The sequence below is a fragment of the Oncorhynchus masou genome, chromosome 14, assembly GCF_036934945.1.
Source record: "Oncorhynchus masou masou isolate Uvic2021 chromosome 14, UVic_Omas_1.1, whole genome shotgun sequence".
NCBI lineage: Eukaryota > Metazoa > Chordata > Actinopteri > Salmoniformes > Salmonidae > Oncorhynchus > Oncorhynchus masou.
In genome coordinates, this window is record NC_088225.1 from 31928229 (window position 1) to 31950802 (window position 22574).

The window sequence follows — 22574 nt, forward strand, 5'->3', positions numbered from 1 at the left end:
CAACAACAAAAGTACTAAACATATTAATGTGAAATTAAAATAAAGTGAATATGAACATGCTAATTGAACGCTCTTTCTTTTGCCTTTCCAATTCCAAATGTAATGTCTGGCCTGTAGCTCCCTCTGGTGGCGCTTCACTAAAATCACATTCAAATCACTGAAAAACTTCAATAGACTGATCCTAATGACCAATCAACAATACAATCATAGTTTATCAGGTGCAGTCTTCATTGTTCCAACTGTATTAAGTTATCATGCAGATATAACGTGGTTAACAGATCCATGGCTCTGCGTGGTATTCTAGGATACAGTCTGAACACAGTTGATGTTGAAATAGCATGGCTGGTGTGCAGGCAAACGTTGAGCACTAATTAAATTCTCCTATTCGGGATGAATTTAGGTCTGTGTTTTACGTTATCTTGGTTTTTGAGTAAAGAAAATACTTGTGAGATATGTGTCTGCTTATTCAAAAAGTTGTGTTGGTTATTAACACAGGAAGCACTGCAAATGGGTACCACTTTGACTTGTGAATTTACATATGCATTCATGTTGAATAGCCATAGACTAATGAACTTTGAATCACTTCGAGATTAGATCACCGTGCTGTGCATGTGCAGTGTTAAAGCAAGTTCCTTTTCATTCCAGAAAGGTAGGCTACAGCCAGCTGGTAGTTACCACAGCCATAAAGTAATAATTATGGCTATACCTCGCCTATTTCTAAATGTATCTTCTTAAAATCTGATTTTAAACCTAACCCGAACCTTTCATTAAGACCAAAAATACCAAAATACAATTTTTACGATATGCCTATAGCCAATTTGACTTTGTGGCTGTGGTAACGTGCATCGATAGCCCAGAACAACAAGAACAATAATGATTGTTCACTCACTGGCATAAGGGCATGATTCATCTCATATGCATACGTATATACTGTACTCTATATCATCTACTGCATCTTTATGTAATACATGTATCACTAGCCACTTTAACTATGCCACTTTGTTTACATACTCATCTCATATGTATATATGTATATACTGTACTTTATGTAATACATGATACCACTTTAACTATGCCACTTTGTTTACATACTCATCCTTATGTACTCTATATCATCTACTGCATCTTTGTAATACATGTATCACTAGCCACTTTAACTATGCCACTTTGTTTACATACTCATCTCATATGTATATACTGTACTCATATCATCTACTGCATCTTTATGTAATACATGTATCACTAGCCACTTTAACTATGCCACTTTGTCATCTCATATGTATATACTGTACTCGATACCATCTACTGTATCTCGCCTATGCCATTCACATCTCATTCATATATTTTATGTACATATTCTTTATCCCCCTACACTTGTGTGTATAAGACAGTAGTTTTGGGATTGTTAGTTAGATTACTTGTTGGTTATTACTGCATTGTCGGAACTAGAAGCACAAGCATTTCGCTACACTCGCATTAACATCTGCTGACCATGTGTATGTGACAAATACATTTTGATTTGATGTGTGCATAGTGAACTGATTGATTCTTGATGAACATTTTAAAATTATTACTCTTGTCATCCCAAGAACTGGTAGGTCTACTTTACTGACTCATAACAACAAAACGGAAAAATATGAGTTTGAAAGATAATTAATAATAATTGTTTGTTTTCAGAAACGGATACTGTTTTAAACAGCTCAGTATTGCTCCACTTTCCAGATATCCGGTGGATTTATTTGAAAGGGCAGCGGGCGCTTTCCATGGTGCTGAATGGCTGTTAAAATGCAGTGTTCCTTTGAAAGTGTTTCAGAATTCCGACAAGCAACCCGCGAAATGTTGTCCAGCAGCGCTCAAAACTTCGCTTATCTTCTCGCTCACCGCACGCGCTCAAACGGTGGAGTTTGTTAGTGCGTTGCTTGAAACGCCGGCTGCCTGTGGCTATTGGAAAAAAGGCTTCTGAAATCCCAGTCTCACCATTGGCAATGCAAAAGCAGGAGGGACCGGAACAAGGACAAGAGCGCAATTCACCTGTGCTTCGGGAGGTTGCCGAGCAGTGTGGTTTCTGCTCTACAGAGAGAAGACGCAATTCGAACCGTTCACTTGTTGTATTGTGACATGAGAAAAGTGTCGGTAGCCATGATCTCAACGTGCTGGTGAAACCGGAGAAGATGTTTTTATTTCAGTCCCACTGCACAACTTCTAAAACAAAAACCAATAATTAATCTTGTTTATCGTCCGCGAACGCTCAGATATTTCGCGCCACTCTCTCAGACGTCACACTTTCTCAAAAACTATAAACTGTTTGGAGTGAAAACAATGTCCCGCAAAAAGGCGGGTAAGGGCAAAAACGCCAACAGCAGTCCGACGACAGGCATCTCCACCGGAAACCAGAAGGGGAAACTGGGAAGAGCACCGCAGGGACGGGGAGCGTGGTGCAGGCGAACGGTATGGTTCATCCGAGCAGACCCTCACTCAGCAACAGCAGCGAGTTTTATGACATCGCATTCAAGGTAAATGCACCTGAGCATTATGCTATGATAGCCATTATTTGTAAACAATAACATTAGGTCACTTTATTATTTTATCTCAGTATATTGCTAGTTTGTTAGGCTATTATTATTCAACAACACATATCTATATATATAGGTTGATGATGGGCTACACATGGCAGGTTGATGATGGGCTACATATGACAGGTTGATGATGGGCTACACATGACAGGTTGATGATGGGCTACACATGGCAGGTTATTGGGCTACACATGACAGGTTGTTGGGCTACACATGACAGGTTGATGGGCTACACATGGCAGGTTGATAAGATAATACATGTAATGTGTGAATGTGCATCAAGCAAGTAGGCCAAGACCTAGGTTATCCTACATGTTTGAAAGGACTAATGGGATGTAAACATTATGTTGTGTATAACTTTAATCACCACAGTGACCTTTTGTGTTCACCTTGTCAAGCCTGGGGTGTTTTACAAGACCACAAAACACTCATTCATCATACTGAGCTATTGCCTCTGCCACAGCTGTGTCACTAAAGACAATCAATAGCACCTCAGCAACCATTGAAGGTCACATATGGGAGCAAGAGCCAACACATCTCATAATGTATTCTCTATTTGGCAGTTTTCTGTGTACTAGTGAAGCCGTGTCGTCTTAAGGCTAATCAACAGGTTGTGATGGCTGTCAATTCATCCTGCCACTGCTTCAAAGTTCTCTCTTCCTTACCCCATCTCTCTCTCTCTCTCTCTTCTCTCCTTTCTTATCCTTTTCCTCTCCTCTCTCGCCATTTCCCTCTCTCTCTTTCCCTTTCTGTGCCAAGCCTAAATGTGTTGCCAAACTGTCTCCCCTCTGGCTGTCCCTCCGGTGATGTGCCCCTCTGTCTTTGAAGTGACTGATTTATTAGGACGAGCCAACTGATTAAACAAAGGGAAGCAGTGATTATTAGGAAGAGCCAACATGGTTTATTACCAATCCCCATCCTGTTGATGAGTCACTGTTAGTTAGGCTGTCTGAAAGGTAGTCTATTTCTCTGATATACTCCTGTTGCTCCATTAAGAGTGAGGATATACTGAACCAAAATATCAATGCAACATGTAAAGTGTTGGTCTCATGTTTCATGAGCTGAAATGAAAGAGCATTTCGCCGTTGCCAAGATAATCTGTCCGCCTGACTGTTGTGGCATATCAATAAACTGATTAAACAGCATGTTCATTACACAGGTGCACCTCGTGCTGGGGGCAATATTAGGTCAACTTTGTGAACAGTGTCCCATGGTGGCGGTGGGGTTATGGTATGGGCAGGCATAAACTACAGACAACAAGAACAATTGCATTTTATACATGGCAATTTAAACGCACAGAGATACAGTGATGATCCTGAGGCCCATTGTTGTAGCAGTCATCTGCCGCCATCACCTCATGTTTCAGTTTGATAATGCATGGCCCCATGTCAAATGAATCTGTATACAATTCCTGGAAGACTGAAACTGTCCCAGTTCTTCCATGGCCTGCATACTCATCAGACATGTCACCCATTGAGCATTTTTGGGATGCCCTGGATCTGTGTACGGCAGCGTGTTTCAGTTCCTCCCAATATCCAGCTATTTCACACAGCCATTGAAGAGGAGTGAAACAACATTCCACAATCAACAGCCTGATCAACTTTACGCAAAGGAGATGTGTTGTGCTGCACGAGGCAAATGGTGTCACACCAGATACTGACTGGTTTTCTGAGCCACGCCCCTACCTTATTGTTAAGGTATCTGTGCCCAACAGATGCATATCTGTATTCCCAGTCATGTGAAATCCATAGATAAAATCAAATTTATTTATATAGCCCTTCGTACATCAGCTGATATCTCAAAGTGCTGTACAGAAACCCAGCCTAACACCCCAAACAGCAAGCAATGCAGGTGTAGAAGCACGGTGGCTAGGAAAAACTCCCTAGAAAGGCCAAAACCTAGGAAGAAACCTAGAGAGGAACCAGGCTATGAGGGGTGGCCAGTCCTCTTCTGGCGGTGCCGGGTAGAGATTATAACAGAACATGGCCAAGATGTTCAAATGTTCATAAATGACCAGCATGGTCAAATAATAATAATCACAGTAGTTGTCGAGGGTGCAGCAAGTCAGCACCTCAGGAGTAAATGTCAGTTGGCTTTTTATAGCCGATCATTAAGAGTATCTCTACCGCTCCTGCTGTCTCTAGAGAGTTGAAAACATCAGGTCTGGGACAGGTAGCACGTCCGGTAAACAGGTCAGGATTCCATAGCCGCAGGCAGAACAGTTGAAACTGGAGCAGCAGCGTGGACTGGGGACAGCAACGAGTCATCATTCCAGGTAGTCCTGAGGCATGGTCCTAGGGCTCAGGTCATCCGAGAGAGAAAGAATTAGAGAGAGCATACTTAAATTCACACAGGACACCGGATAAGACAGGAGAAGTACTCCAGATATAACAAACTGACCCGACACAAACTACTGCAGCATAAATACTGGAGGCTGAGCCAGGAGGGGTCAGGAGACACTGTGGCCCCATTCGATTAGGGCCTAATGAAACTTATTTCAATTGACTGATTTCCTTATATGAACTGTAACTCATTAAAATCATTGAAATTGTTGCATTTTAATATTTTTGTTCAGTTTTGAGGGAGCATGCTGACTGCAGGAATGTCCAACCGGCCTCGCAACCACACCCTTCTTTGTTTTAGTCAGTTAGAAATGTGGCAGCTCTTGAAAAGGATAGGCCTAGAGCAACAACCCAACACCTGGAGAGAGTTGCAGATTTACAAAATGTCATTCAATTTGGCACCCTTGAGACTATTACCCAGAAATACTCGCACAGTGGAGCTCATTTGTAGCATTTCACTCATTGCTCACCTCAGTTGAGCTCACAAGCATTATGTCAACTGGAGGCTGTTAATTTCATCATTCAAGCCCAAAAACAAGAGCCTTGAAGGATCACTTCACTTCAACTATATTTAGATATTTAGTTCATTATTCCACTGTTAATACATTCCCAAAACAATGAGCATGTCACAAGGTAGTTTTTGCTCTGTCCTGAAAGTGCTCTATGATGAAGATGCGTTCAGTTTTTGAGTGAAATATCAGTTGAATCAACGGCTAAAACCAGTGTGGGGAAAAAACTCCAATGTTCTGATGTTCGAGTCACTGACTCAAACATCAGAGAGAAGTTGAGTTTTCTGTGTGCTGAGGGAAACTCTGCTCATAGACACTGAGAGCGAAACCACAGCGTTTTCCAGTCACTTTACTGGGCCAGGAATGAGATGTAGCCTGCACCCTACAAAAGGGTTTGATTTGCGGTGCGCCACTGGATCCGCTGTGTGCGGGGGCTGGCGGCCTGCGAGAGCCTGCTTTATTACAGCTCATCTGTGCTGAGGCAGCTGCCATATGTCACTCACTGTACACTCTGTAGAGCAGCGCATAGTCTGGGAGATGATTAACAGAGGAAAAACAGGGTACTTCACTTCCTGCTCTATTCACTCTGCCTGGGTCTGTTTAAAATACTGCTGTTTTAAGTGGGAGACAGAGAGTAAAAGACAGGAGAGGATGAAAGAACAGAGGAGGAGATGAGAGGGGAAGAGAGAAGAGGGGTAGATAAGGATAAGAGAGGATGTGGGAACAGGAGAGAAGATTAGAGGAATGAAGATGCCACTGAGATTTTATCAACCTGACCTGACCTGGCTAGATCTCTACTGCATCTCTACTGATTACACTAAACACATCAACTCTATAATGTCATTAGGCCCCAGAAAGAGGGGAATGTGTGCAGCAGGACACTCTCACACACGCACAGGCACATAATTCAGTATTGCTATCTGACCAAAATTAAGAGCAGAACCTAATTTCCAGATGCCCAGTCACACTCATCTCTACTGGCCAAACACCAACATGTCGAGACCGCTTTAATCCATTTATTATAAGGTTTAATGAGAATCTAATAATAATGCTGAACAAAACAAATGACCAGATGTGCAATAATGTCTAGGTGACTTCCTTATGGCCACTTGTGGTCCTGATGTTTACCTGTGTTAAGAGACTGACCCAAAGTCACATAAGTGATTGGAGTTATAATGGTTGGTCTGATATCTCCTGTAGTGAACATAGCCATTGTGTACAGCAGTGATTCTTAACCTGGAGTATGGATGGAACAACGCGGCTGGAACAACCCGGCTGGGACAACGCGGCTGGGACAACGCGGCTGGGACAACCCGGCTGGGACAACCCGGCTGGGACAACGCGGCTGGAACAACCCGGCTGGGACAACGCGGCTGGGACAACGCGGCTGGGACAACGCGGCTGGGACAACGCGGCTGGGACAACCCGGCTGGAACAACGCGGCTGGAACAACCCGGCTGGGACAACGCGGCTGGGACAACCCGGCTGGGACAACCCGGCTGGAACAACCCGGCTGGGACAACCCGGCTGGGACAACGCGGCTGGTACAATGCGGCTGGAACAACCCGGCTGGGACAACCCGGCTGGGACAACGCGGCTGGAACAAACCGGCTGGAACAACGCGGCTGGAACAACCCGGCTGGAACAACGCGGCTGGAACAACGCGGCTGGAACAACGCGGCTGGAACAAACTCCCTCACGACGCCAGGACAGCGGAGTCAATCACCACCTTCCGGAGACACCTGAAACCCCACCTCTTCAAGGAATACCTAGGATACCCGGCTGGGATAAATTGTTCCTTCTCACCCCCCTTAAATGATTTAGATGCACTATTGTAAAGTGGCTGTTCCACTGGATGTCAGAAGGTGAATTCACCAATTTGTAAGTCGCTCTGGATAAGAGCGTCTGCTAAATTACTTAAATGTAAATGTAACGCGGCTGGAACAACGCGGCTGGAACAACGCGGCTGGGACAACGCTGGTACAACCCGGCTGGGACAACGGCTGGTACGGCTGGGACAACAACGCGGCTGGGCGGCTGGGACAACGCGGCTGGGACTGGGAACGCGGCTGGGACAACGCGGCTGGGACAACGGCGCGGCTGGGACAACGCGGCTGGGACAACGCGGCTGGGACTGGGGGCTGGGACAACGCGGCTGGGACAACGCGGCTGGGACAACGCGGCTGGGACAACGCGGCTGGGACAACGCGGCTGGGACAACGCGGCTGGGACAACGCTCACGACGCCAGGACAGCGGGCTGGGACAACGCACTATTGTAAAGTGGGCTGGGACAACGCTGGCTGGGACAACTGGGGGCTGGGACAACGCGGCTGGGACAACGCAGCTGGAACAACGCGGCTGGAACAACGCGGCTGGGACACACCAATATGTTGTGATCAGGGACGTTATGAGGGAGGAGATTGGGGGTTGTGCTGAAATACTATTGAACTGTTTTGTCTCTCTGGGGAAGTGTGCTGGAACCTGTCATGTTCAGTTTGTCCTTGTTACATTGAGACAAAGGGAATGTTCACTTACTGTTTAACCTTCCTTTGTGCAGCTTTGTGGGATGTGTGTTAAAACCCCTTTCATTCAGTTTGTCCCTCTTGCTGTGCTGTAGGTGATGCTGGTGGGAGACTCCGTGTGGGGAAGACCTGTCTGCTGGTGCGCTTCAAAGACGGAGCCTTCCTGGCAGGAAGCTTCATCTCTACTGTGGGCATCGACTTCAGGGTGAGTGGGGATGGATAATACATGGACACACACACACGTTTCTATAAAAAGGGTAACGTTCAATCAATGTCCTTCATACCTCATATTTGTATATAAAATGGGTCCATTCCTGGCTGAACTTTTAATAGATTTTTTCCGGAACAGAGCTTTTCCTGTGTCCTTAAGCCCTGCGGCTGGAAGTGTTTCCTCTGTGGATACCAGTCTCTCTCTGGAAGACCTATCGATTCTTAAATTAGTTTGACATGCTTTCATTTAGGAACCGTCCCCTGCTGATTGGCATCTCCTCTCCTGTGCCAAATCCACGGCCCCCCATGGGCAGAAAGAAATACATCTAGGAATGAGTCTTGGTTCTGGAATTTAATTTCCAATGAGTCTGGGGGAGGGGGGGGTGTTTATGTGTGTGTCAGTGGAGGCTGCTGAGGGGAGGACGGCTGATAATAATGGCTGGAATGCAGTGATATGTTTGAAGTATTTGATACCATTCCACCTATACTGTTCCAGCCATTACCACGAGCCCCGTCCTCCCCAATTAAGGTGCCACCAGCCTCCTGTGGTGTGTATGTGTGCCTGCATTTGTGCGTGTGTGTGCACGTGTGTTGTTCCTGGTTGGTTTCTCCTTCATTGTGTTTCTGTATTGCTTAATGATGTAATGCTACTGCACTGCTTTTGTTAATCTCTTTTCAGTACGTTTAACCTCGGACCCTATAGACTCAAGGCTAGTGCAAGCTATAGCCCTTAAAGCCTTTCCTTTAGAGTGGTCACACATGCTGTAGCATTATCTGACTAGCCACAGCGGCTCTGAACTCCTAACATAAAGGCGTACTGCCTGGTCTGCTCATGTCATATTGATTGGTTATTTAATTGTGTTGCTGCGCTGTGAGACCCTCGTGATTACGTTTTCACCCTCAAGGTTCTCCCTGGCTCTCCTCTGCATGGCCTCTTGGTAAACCGTTCCTCTACTGGATCTCATCCAGCTTGTAAAACCTTTGTGATTCACACCATAAAACCTTCCCATTCAATCCTATTAAATCAAATGTATTTCATTGCCATTATATTTCAAATCCTTTGTCATTATTACCCTCAAGGTTCTCCCTGGCTCCCCTCTGCATGGCCTCTTGTTACAGTACGACAGTTCCTCTACAGCAGGGTTCATCAACTAGATTCATCCAGCGTGTAAAACCTTTACGATTCACACCAAGGAAATTGAATGAATATAACTGATATTCAAGTAATTATATTTCTATGTTTCACTATTTCTCATAAAATGGTCACAGTTGTGGCTTTTGTTGATTCTCATACTGGATGAACCTAGATATAGCAGGCATAGAACATTCATATCTCTACTGGGCCACACCATTTTTGCACCACTAGTGGTATTCTATATGTAATTTCATGCTGTAGAAACCACTCCCTCTGGCCATGTTAGTGCCTTCTCCATATACTATCATAATGCGTTGCAGGACTTGCTAAAAACAATCATAACTTATGTGTCAGCCTCTATGTTGGCTTTAAGTATGGGATGGATGTGTGTCTACAGTCTAAGTATGTGTGTTTATGCAGGAGAGAGAGAAGGGTATAAAATCTATCCTCATCAGTAAATGATGAGAGGGTCTGCTGTGGCAGAAGGCCATCCACGGGTGGTGGAGGGGGGGGGGGATTGTTTACCTTGCTGCGATTGGCTGAAAGGGCTGGGTTGCCTCCCAAATGCCACCCTATTCCCTACACAGTACACTGCTTTTTTGGTTAAAGGTAGTGCTCCATGTAGGGTAGTGCTCCATGTAGGGCAGTGCTCCATGTAGGGTAGTGCTCCATGTAGGGTAGTGCTCCATGTAGGGTAGTGCTCCATGTAGGGTAGTGCTCCATGTAGGGTAGTGCTCCATGTAGGGTAGTGCTCCATGTAGGGTAGTGTTCCATGTAGGGTAGTGCTCCATGTAGGGTAGTGTTCCATGTAGGGTAGTGCTCCATGTAGGGTAGTGCTCCATGTAGGGTAGTGTTCCATGTAGGGTAGTGCTCCATGTAGGGTAGTGCTCCATGTAGGGTAGTGCTCCATGTAGGGTAGTGCTCCATGTAGGGTAGTGTTCCATGTAGGGTAGTGCTCCATGTAGGGTAGTGCTCCATGTAGGGTAGTGTTCCATGTAGGGTAGTGCTCCATGTAGGGTAGTGCTCCATGTAGGGTAGTGCTCCATGTAGGGTAGTGCTCCATGTAGGGTAGTGCTCCAGTGCTCCATGTAGGGTAGTGCTCCATGTAGGGTAGTGCTCCATGTAGGGTAGTGCTCCATGTAGGGTAGTGCTCCATGTAGGTAGTGCTCCATGTAGGGTAGTGCTCCATGTAGGGTAGTGCTCCATGTAGGACACAGACCAGGAGATTGCTCTGTGCTTGATTGCTCTGGCCTTTGGAGTGCCTGGATCATGACAGACCCCGTAAATGATTTCTCAGACTCCCGTTAGCAGGTCATGGACAGCGGCTCTGAATGGGAGGTGTGTGTCTGGTCCCATAGTGTGTGTTTGTGGGCGTAAATGACTTTAGACTTCTGCTATTGAAATGTTTTCAGTTGAGCTCCCAGAGACCTGGTGAAATGGACATCTGATGCTTTCTTCATCTCACAGTTCAATGGCGTTCGTAGCAATTTGCATTGTGTATCAGATAGCTTTTTCAGGGAGGGATATGTCTCCTTTTGTATCATAAAAACACCTCACAGTCACACGCAGACAGACAAACATGCACACATGCATGCACACACACAGACACTAATCTGACATTTTGGTAAAACATACTGGTGGAAATAATTTCCTATGTAACAGTAACTTTTAAATAGACCAGGAAGACACAGCGGTACATTGCACTAGTTCAACCACAACCACATACTGACCCAAATCTGTAGTGATACGTTATGTTTCCATGACGACATCACAGTATTGAGCGATTATATAGAGGTCTACTGAGTGGCTCAGTTGTCTTATCTTACAGAAGACCTCAGCAACAAACTTCAGAGTGAAATAATCTGCTGTTCTAGAACTTTGTAAAGACTTAAGCTGTCATAGCTCCAGGATCTCTGGAAGTTCAAAATCTCTGCGGTTTTGAAATGTCTTTGTTGAGTCACATCCTTGTACCTCCAGGAAGGGCAGGTGTAGAGAAATGTACCCAGGGACCCAGTATGTCGATGGACGTGGAGATTGTGGGCATCGTCCTGGGAGTCATAGGATTAATCACCACCATTGTAGTGTGTGCACTCCCCACCTGGATGGAGACAACCTTCACAGCAGCTAACTTTGTCACCACGGAGGTGGTCTGGGACGGCCTGTGGATAAGCTGTGTGAAAAGGAGCACGAGCCACATTCAGTGTGAGGTCTACGACTCCATGCCAAGCTCCGCATGGAGCTCCAACCTGCAGGCCACCAGAGCCATGACCATCATGGCTATTATCCTGGGGTTTCTGGGAGTCATGGTCTCCATGGTCGGGCACAAGACCACCAACTACATTAAGGGCAAGATATACAAGTTGATCATTATAACAGGAATATTCTTCATCCTGGCCGGATTTCTCATCCTCATTCCTGTCTCCTGGAAGGCCAGGAAATCCTCAGCGACTCCTCCAATAAGTTGACTAGAGAGAAGAGGGAACTGGGGGAGCGCTCTACTTCGGCTGGGGGCTGCAGCCTTTCTCCTGATTGGAGGGGCCATACTTAGCAGAACTCTGTATACAAGTGGAACAGAGGTCGCGGCCATCACCACGGGGGTCATAGGATGGATAATCTCCATGGTGACCTGGTCATGTGCTTTAGGGATGTTAGACCTTCTGCAGTACAGAAGGAAACTGATTGTATCCTTCTCCTCCTTCTCCTTTATGCTCGGGCTGATATTATTTATAGGGCTGATATTCTTCCTCTACAGATCAAAGTGCACTAACAGCATCAAGAGGAATCCGTCTAAAGCCGAAGTGATTAACTTTATTGGACTATTGTTCATCATGGCTGGTTTAACCCAGCTGATCTTTACCTCCTTTGTTGCCTTCGACTTGACACAAAACCCTGACAACTTCCTGCAGAGTAATGGCCTTATGTTTTCAGCTGAACCCGTTAGGTGGGCTGCTTCAATGCTTCTAATAGGAGGGACTATACTCTGCTGCTGCTGCTGCTTTAAAAAGAAAAGCCTGAGTTGATCATTGACTCTATTGGCCTAAACCGTATCTTACATGTTAGTGAATCTGAGAGAAGCAAATAGTTGTAAGTAATTAGATGATTGGTGATGGATACGCTTCATGGTCTGGACCCACACTGGACCCTGCAGGGTAAGATTGCCCACCACTTGTCCAAACACTTGAAAGGTAGATGTCAGCATGTTGTATAGGGCTGACTGAGGTGCAATGTTTTATAGGTTGTGGAACTGACTCCAAAATCCATTGTTTTTCCATTATTCTGAATAATAAATGCTGTTATTATTCAACTCCTGTGCTGTCTCCTGACTTCATTTGTTCATTGGGTGGAACTATGTTCTTCCTCAGAGCTCGGGTTGTTTCTGGACAGGGATAACATGTCTCATCAAGGTGTAGCTGTAGACACTGGGGTTTTTAGTTGATCACGCAGATGTATATTGAACTAGTTGATACCCACATAGCTGAACAACAACTCTCTCTCTCTCTGTTTCACCCTCTCCCCATTCTATATTTCCCTTTTTCTCTTTCCTACCTCCCTGACTCTCCCTTTATCCCTCCATTATGTAACTGTTGCCTCTCCAGTGTCAGGGCTGGGTTCATGTCCAGGATGGTGCAACTCAATATTAGGAAGGTGTTCCTAATGTTTGGTATTCTCTGTGTTCTGCCTCTTTAAGAGCAGAATGCTGATTAATGTCCAACATGCATTTTAAATGTTGCTAGATTTTTGTTGTGGTTATGTAAGCTTGTTTCAGCTCCTATTTTCTATTGGTTTAGGACGCTCCCAGGCATGCTCTCCCAGGAGGGTTTTGGTTTGGTTACATAAGAGAGGGATACTGATTGATGCAATTAATTGTGTTTTTATTTATTTTATTCATTAATTTCTTATATAATCTGCATACTCTGTTTATTAAGAAGAACATAAACAAATCTGTTATTGACGAGAAAGAGAGAGGCAGTGGCTGCTGCAGCTGCCTGGCACATCTTCAATAGGAAAGACAACATTTCAATGATTGTTGTTCGTATAATTAATTTTCCTTTATGAAATAGGTTATCAAACTACTCATGTGACAGCGAATGAAGAGTGAGGGAGTGAGGGGGGTGGGCACTTCTAGTCCATATTTAGTCTCAACTGTGGTTGCTGGGCAATGTTTCTGCAGCGAGGTTAGAACTGGTTTCTGGTTTCAAGCCCTTGTAATTACGAAGAATGCTAGATGCATAATGTGTCCAGATTTGACCTGATTCTAGACACTTTATGATGCGTCTCCAATTTCCACATGGTTTATTAGGCAGCAGATTGCCATTTCCACGTGGTTTATTAGGCAGCAGATTGCCATTTCCACGTGTGTGTTTTTGCATTTTTTATTTATTTTTTATTTTATTTTACCTTTATTTAACCAGGCAAGTCAGTTAAGAACACATTCTTATTTTCAATGACGGCCTGGGAACAGTGGGTTAACTGCCTGTTCAGGGGCAGAACGACAGATTTGTACCTTGTCAGCTCGGGGGTTTGAACTCGCAACCTTCCGGTTACTAGGCCAACGCTCTAACCACTAGGCTACCCTGCCGCCCCAGGGTAGCCTATTTGTGCAAGCGAAAGTGCAATATTCCAATGAGAGAAATTGGAGGAAGCTAAGTTGTTGTGTATGCATCTGTCTGTTGTCTCACCAAAGCACGTCAATCAATGACTTTATGGACAGACTCGGAGTTGGTCCAGATGTGAACAATATGTATTAGACTGTCAGACGCTCCAGTCAGGCTCATCAACTCTGTTACCAACAGATACAAGCAATCAATGTTTCAACCTATCGATGTGCTGCACACACACACTCACTCACTCACTGTTCTCCTCACATTGTGATTGTTCTCATCCATCATTGTCTGAGAGTTGAAACATAGTCACGTCACTTCAGTTATTCTCCAGATTGCACTTTGGATATTTATATATCTCATTGCTGAGAATAATATGTGTGAGGAGGAGTGGAAGACGGTGTCACTGTTGTTGACTCCCCAAAGATACTGGTGGGGAAATGGAATCATACAGTATCTCATCAACAGCAGTAAATCCCATAGCAACACATTACAGCAGAGAGAAACTATACCGTCTTGCCGAATTTGATCAATTTGGCTTGGTCTAACTGGTATTTGTTCAGTGCAAACCAGGATAGAAATAGCATGTTTTATTTGAAATACTTTAGAAGCATTTGATTTAGTTTGTCTGGTATAATGGAACCAATAAAACAGTCCTTTCAGGTAAGCTAAATCAAGCGCACCTAAAATATTTCAAAGAAAACAACAAATTTAAAATGTTCAACCCAGGTCTGCACTCAGTGCACCGAATACTATCAACATTAGCATTTACCCTTACATGTCTTCAACTTGAGCGAGAGGAGTTGATAATTCCCTTAACAACCAATATTCCCATGACAACCATAATGGGTCAAGGAAATGTCCCCATTGGATGGCAACAGCGGTGGGTGCGTACGTCCTCTTAAAAGGCATTGAGGGAAAGGAAGGATGAGAGCATGAAAAGACACAAGGGAGAGGTGGAGAGCAGATTGTATAGAGCAATATCCTGTTTCTCTCCTCTTCTCCTTCTCCCCTCTTCTCCTCTTTCCAAGCCAAATAACAACCTCTTCTGATGGGCTCTATGTTTATTACTGATTTGTTGTTGAGCGTCAGACTCTCTCGCTCTCCCTCCCTACCTCCCCATTTCTTTGTATAATCTACCTCACCTCTTCTCCTGTGTAGAAGTAAACTCTCTCAATCCTACTGCTCTCATTCAAACGCACAAACGCTAGTCGGATCCTGTTGGGGAAAAAAAGTCAGCTTCTAACTGCATAAATCTGTCTTTCCCTCCCTGAGTGACATCTCCTGGCATTATACAGCTACGTCCCAAATGATACCCTGTTCCCTATTCAGTGCATTACCTTTCACTGGGGCCCATAGGGACACAGCCTAGATGTATGCCTTTCGGGACGAGACAAATGTTCTGTTTCATCATGTATAAAGTCGGTTGGTTAAAAGGTATCAGTGGAATTGATGGAAGCTCATGTGGATCTGAGATCAAAGCTGGGGTTCTGGGCCCGTATCCAGAGAAAGCGTGCTGATCTAGGAACAGATCCCCTCCTGTCCTTGTAATCATATTCATTATGACCTAAAAGGCTGAACTAGTCCTAGAACAGCGCTCCTATTCTGAGACAACCCTGGTGGTGTTTCTTGTTATGCATCCCTATAGGCATTTTGATAGTCTTCACAGAGACCAGTGTTGTTAGTGGCGGTCCACAAGAAACGTTCCCAATCACCAAGTCCCCTTGATTAGACTACTGATAGCTCTGTCCTTGTTCTCATTCAGGTCCTGCTGGGTATGTCAGGAGCTTGACCTCTCTTGTCCTTAGACATATGTCTCTTCAACTGTTGTCATGTCCAGTGTCTCTCCTTGGTTGAGTGCATGAATGTTTTTCTATTGACAGCTGTTGTATTTATGTACACCTGTGTGTGAGAGAGCGAGCGTCTGTCGATGCATGTGTTTGTTCATCACCATCTCTGATTAGAGTGCAAGGCCACTGTTGACCTCGGTGGCTGTCGTCCCTTCCCTTGATCCCAGCCTTTCTGAGCTTGTGTGTAATAGTTCAGTCTATATCGACATGCGTGGCATTTCTAATGATCTGTGGTGTGTCTGTGGTGACAGGTCATACATTTACATGTTAGTCATTTAGCAACTCTCCTTCCGTGGCCTCCAACTGCTCTTAAATGCAAGTAAAACTAAATACATGCTCTTCAACCGATCCCTGCCTGCCCATCTAGCATCACTACTCTGGACAGTTCGGACTTACAATGTGTGGACAACTACAAATACCTTGGTGTCTGGTTAGAATGTAAACTCTCCTTCCAGACTCACATTAAGCATCTCTAATCCAAAATTATATCTAAAATCGGCTTCCCATTTCGCAAAAAAAGCATCCTTCACTCATGCTGCCAAACAACCTCGTAAAACTGACTAATCTACCGATCCTTGACTTCGGCGACATCATTTACAAAATAGCCTCCAACACTACTCAGCAAATTGTATGCAGTCTATCACAGTGCCATCCATTTTGTCACCAAAGCCCACCACTACTACCCACCACTGCGACCTGTATGCTCTCGTTGGCTGGCCCTCGCTTCATATTTGTCGCCAAGCCCACTGGCTCCAGGTCATCTATAAGTCTTTTTGGGGAAAGCCCCACCTTATCTTAGCTCACTGGTCACCATAGCAGCACCCATCCGCAGCACACGCTCCAGCAGGTGTATTTCACTGGCCAAATCAAATCAAATCAATTGTTATTTGTCACATACACATGGTTAGCAGATGTTAATGCGAGTGTAGCGAAATGCTTGTGCTTCTAGTTCCGACAATGCAGTAATAACCAACAAGTAATCTGACTAACAATTCCAAAACTACTGTCTTATACACAAGTGTAAGGGGATAAAGAATATGTACATAAAGATATATGAATGAGTGATGGTACAGAGCAGCATAGGCAAGATACAATAGATGGTATCGAGTACAGTATATACATATGAGATGAGTATGTAAACAAAGTGGCATAGTTAAAGTGGCTAGTGATACATGTATTACATAAAGATGCAGTAGATGATATAGAGTACAGTATATACGTATACATATGAGATGAATAATGTAGGGTATGTAAACATTATATTAGGTAGCATTGTTTAAAGTTGCTAGTGATATATTTTACATCATTTCCCATCAATTCCCATTATTAAAGTGGCTGGAGTTGAGTCAGTGTGTTGGCAGCAGCCACTCAATGTTAGTGGTTGCTGTTTAACAGTCTGATGGCCTTGAGATAGAAGCTGTTTTTCAGTCTCTCGGTCCCAGCTTTGATGCACCTGTACTGCACCTGTACACCCCCAAAGGCAATTCCTCATTTGGTCACCTTTCCTTCCAGTTCTCTGCTGCCAATGACTGGAATGAATTGCAAAAATCACTGAAGCTGGAGACTCATATCTCCCTCACTCATATCTCCCTCACTAACTTATGACATCAATGCCATAATCCTCCTGGCATTTGGCTCCTCCATCTTGGACAAGGAGGCTAGAAGTGTTACGTCTAGCTGCTTGTCCTTAGACTACCCCACCTCAATCTATGGCCAGGAACAACTCTGGGCCCTTATAGGTAATGCCTCTGACCTGTTGGCCCTAACAAACCCAGAAGAACAAAACACTTACCACAGCGAAAGGTTTTCTTTTATCCGAACAGTTGCAGGCACTACGGCACTCCAGTGTCAGATAATTAATACTACTTTAGCGGTCACAAAACACTTTTAGTGCATTATATCTGTCAGTGGAGCTTTTATACACTGGAGGAGTCACAGAGAAGCGTTGTCTTAGTGATGGACTGTAGGGCTGGTCTTTTACACTGCTGCAGGTGTCCTGGGGATCTAACTGTCCGCCCTATAGAGACCAGCCATGGAGGTGGATAAAGGGCTCCCCCAGCTATCTTTGCCATCGACTCTTTCTACAGTCTAAGTGAGGTGGGGGTCTCTGTGATCTAGGACACCATGGCCATTATAGATGCTAGGTTTTGCAGTGTGTTCTGGATGTCTCAATGTTTGTTACTGTTAGCGTTGCCTGGGTCTGATTTAGTAACTTGTCGAGTGAGATACTGACTAACAGATAAAGATATGCACTGACTGACCTCTGTGAGGATATCTGGGGCCTTCTGTGCAGTTTATAGGATCGGTATATCATGTTCCTGTGATTCTTAAATGTTGCAATACTTTGCAGAATTGGAACATACTCAAGTGTCAGATGTGTTGATCTATCAAGTGGCTCCTGCGATAGATCATCAGGGGCCCTGTTCCCCGGCACCTCGGGGCTTCAGAGTACGAAGTGGATGAGCAGAGGGCGTGTTGTGTAGAATCGATCTCTCCTCCCTTCTTTCTCCCCTTGTTCAGATGAGACCGAACTGAGCTTAGCACATTCTGACAGGGAAGTTGCAGCTGTTAGTATATTGGAGTGTATGTTTAGTAGCCATGGGAACCAGACCTGTCTGTGTTCTCATTCTACTCCTTACCAGGTGCAACTCCTTTTCATATGCCAAACATGTATGTTTAGGATATATTTTTAGGTCATTCTGCTGGAATTAATTGTGACAGGATCTGTGGAATGTTGACTTGTAGGTGAGTGCACTAGGCTAGTGTATGTGAGAGGTTTTGTGTGTCTGTCTCTATCCCCATGAGTATAAAGGCATTGCTTTGCACCTGCAGGGTCAGTCTAAATGTCACGCTCACAGTTAGCCTTCCTCTTCCTACTACTCATCCTCTAATGATTCCTCCTCTCCCGGGTCACTCAATCTATCACCCCCATAAACACTCTCACACATACACTACAGAAGTGTCTTCCTTATTTTCCCATTCACTTTCTAAGGACACAGTACATTTTGGCCCAACACAAGATGTCATTTCTCACCTTATTGATATGCAGTTTGGTGGAAAATAGAAAAACAGTCGTGCCATTTCACCTCGCAGCCGGATGCTTTAAAAATGAGTCATTGGCCTCTGCGGGGTGGGTCAGATATGAGGAGTGAGTGTGCGTTTCTCTCCTCCTCGCTGTTTCTTTCTCTCCTCCTCATCTTTCTTTCCCTCCTCCTTCTTTCTCCCCATCCCAAAGTCACACTGAGCTGTGCCTGACCTTCAACCACTGTTCCCCTCCCCCGCTCTGCACCTGTCCCCAGGCCACATCGTCTGCATGTTAACAGAGGGTGAGTGAGAGAGACCCACTCCCTCTGGCGTCCCTGGTGTATTAACCTTGATCAAAGGGTGATGTGCTGATTGGAGGATTCCTCTTCTACTACACAAGGGCTCTGAACTCCTCTCCAGTGTCTCCTCCATCACTGCTTTGTAGTCTAGTGAATGTTTAATGTTTATCTTTTTCTGCCTTAAAGTTATCTCACTTAACCCAGAATTAACGTCTTGTGTAATTGGTCAGATGCACGAGTAAGTTCTGGGTGCATACTTAAGAGAAAGGAGGATGGGAACCGGAATGAAGCGCTCCACACTCTCTCTTTGCAAGTTGTGGGCAAGTCTATGGGCCAGATGTCCCCTCCCCTTACGAAATTCAAAAGATGCTAACCCCTGTGAAATTGTGATTTGTCCAAATAACCAGGGACGAAAAACCCAAGAACCGGAACTGATGCTGCTTACTATCTCACGTATCATGACAGATCTACTGTACCATTTATGTTTTCGTAGTCTGTCCATTAGTCTTAACGAGACAAACCTCTTTGAGAAGCTGCTATACAGTAGCTACAACTTATGAATAACTGTTGTGGGCACTAAAACTCATTTTGTTTTGTAAGAAATAGCCAGGTCACAACACTAGCTCATGCTTGCTTATGACAGGTCTTAGAATGTTATGTCATCTTAAAGCATTATACCCAGTGACTTTTTAAATACCTGTGATCTTCAAGGACAGTGTTACCGAAGTTTCTAAATGTGGTTGTAGAGATATGAATGCAATTGATTCTGTCTGGGTTAACGTCTTTTAATCATAGTGAACTGTACAGATGCTGACTCTTAATTTCATCATCCTGAAATGCAAACTTTGTGTATTAGAGACTTAAAAAGGCTTCTGACGTTTATAATTTCTGATTGAAAATGTCAGCCTTGATTTTCTCTAATTTTTTTCATCAACCCTTATAAAACGTTTCCATTAATTATAATCCACAATCCAATTCACATTTCCTGTTGCTGCAGGATTATTTTCCTGCTGTGTGAAACTGGCTCAAATTAAGATACGGCATCTGTAAGCAGCCTTCCCATGTTAGAGAAGAAGGAGGTGGGGTGTGTGTGTGTGTGTGTTTATGTGGAGAACTGTGCAAAAGGTTTGGGTGTGTCACTCAGTCTGTAGAGGTTGAGGAGAAGAGACCAAAGGGAGAAGCCAGTGATGTGGCATGCTGTCTCATTAACTGAACCACTGAGCCAGTCTTATGGAGGGAGCAGATCACTGAACCACTGAGCCAGTCTTATGGAGGGAGCAGATCACTGAACCACTGAGCCAGTCTTATGGAGGGAGCGGATCACTGAACCACTGAGCCAGTCTTATGGAGGGAGCAGATCGCTGAACCACTGAGCCAGTCTTATGGAGGGAGCGGATCACTGAACCACTGAGCCAGTCTTATGGAGGGAGCAGATCACTGAACCACTGAGCCAGTCTTATGGAGGGAGCAGATCACTGAACCACTGAGCCAGTCTTATGGAGGGAGCGGATCACTGAACCACTGAGCCAGTCTTATGGAGGGAGCAGATCGCTGAACCACTGAGCCAGTCTTATGGAGGGAGCGGATCACTGAACCACTGAGCCAGTCTTATGGAGGGAGCGGATCACTGAACCACTGAGCCAGTCTTATGGAGGGAGCGGATCACTGAACCACTGAGCCAGTCTTATGGAGGGAGCAGATCACTGAACCACTGAGCCAGTCTTATGGAGGGAGCAGATCGCTGAACCACTGAGCCAGTCTTATGGAGGGAGCAGATCACTGAACCACTGAGCCAGTCTTATGTTTGGAGCAGCTGTCTAGGCTGGTCTAATCTATAGCACTGCCATGCGCGGTAATCAGAGAGCATCAGACTACAAACACACCACCGCGCTCACACACGCATACTGTAAACATGCAATCAACACTCACGACACACACACATACTGTAATCAACAGACACAAACTTTCTCTCTCTAATGTAGACAAACTAAAACAAACACTCAAAGCACCCACACACACTCACAACATTATAAGGAGCGCCACAGCTTCAGAACATAAACAAGAGCTCTTACATACACAGCATGTTACCTTGTCTGATTGCATCCGAACAGAAATAGATAGTCGAGAGAGAGGGTTTTCAAAGCCCAACTTACATTTCATCTCTTACCTTTGGTCATCTCTCTCCTTTGGTCAGGTAGGATGTGATGGAGATGAGGTTGTTAGTTTACGCTACCCATGTACTCTGTGAGGGGTTAGAGTACGTTGTCCACATTAGGATAGCTTCGGTCTCATCACAACTTCTAGATTGAACAAAGTTGTGCGTAGACTAGGGCTGTCCTAACATGGACACCGTAGAGGACATGGAGCCTATTCACCAGTGGAGTTGTTGTGTTTTGAAGAGTGACTTCATCTGAACTTTAGACAGAAAAATGCATATCTACGGCTTGTTCTCTTCCTTGCCAGATTTCTGTCAATCAATGCCATTTTTTTTATAAAGCCCTTTTTACATCAACAGTTGTCATGAAGTAGCTTTAATAGTAGGCATGGCTAGTTTGAGTGTCACTTTAGCTGACTATGAAGATTGATGCAGCAATTGCCTCTTCATTTGACCCTTGATTTCTAAATGTGAGGAAACCATTGGACCTCGGTGTGCTGTGTCAGCAAGGCCCAGGGCTGTGTTATTGTGGCTATAGGGCCTAGTAATGCTTCATTGGCACCTGTGGGAGTACTGGGATTGGGATTACTATTGATGATGGCTCAGTAGTTAAATGGACTGCAGAGAAATGTTGAAAGCAGAAGAGAGGGACAATAACATTTCAGACTGTAGTTAGAACACACCCTAACCTTTTGTTGTACAGATCTAGGCTTTTAATTTGATCAGCCTGTTGCAGGAGAACTGCAATGCAGGACATGTTTAACTTGTAGTGTATTCAAGGTTTAAAAATGGCTTCTGTTGTTGAATTTCCACTTTGTCAGACTTGATTTTGCCTTACGAAAAATGTATCAACCCCTACACAAATGTCCATAATCCACATAATTATTACCATTTCCTGTTGCTGCATGGTTATTTTCCTGCTGTAGCAAAGTGGCTCAAATATTTCTTTATTTTGACATTTAACCTTTATTTAACTAGACAAGTCAATTCAGAACTTAAGATTATTATTTACAATGACAGCCAACACCGTCCAAACTTGGACATTGCTGGGCCAATTGTGTGCCACCCTATGGGACTCCCAATCACAGCTGGTTGTGATACAGCCTGGATATGAACCAGGGTGTCTGAAGTGACACCTCTAGCACTGAGATGCAGTGCCTTAGACCGCTGCCCCACTCGGGAGCCTGAGTGATCCTACATCTGAACCTAAATGGGCTGTGAAGAAATATTGTGAATGGTTGATTCCTTCTCTCACCCAAGCATGAGTCATAGCAAAATATAGAGACATTGGCTTCATACTGTACGGTATAATAGGCAGATGGAATAGAAACTGCACATCAAACAAAGACCATG

The 22574-nt window shown here is 44.6% G+C and overlaps 1 pseudogene; it reads left to right on the forward strand.

Annotated features, from left to right (window-relative positions):
• Positions 1–2319: 2319 nt before the first annotated feature.
• The window catches only part of LOC135553777 (ras-related protein Rab-26-like), a 99994-nt pseudogene continuing 79739 nt past the window's right edge, over positions 2320–22574 (forward strand).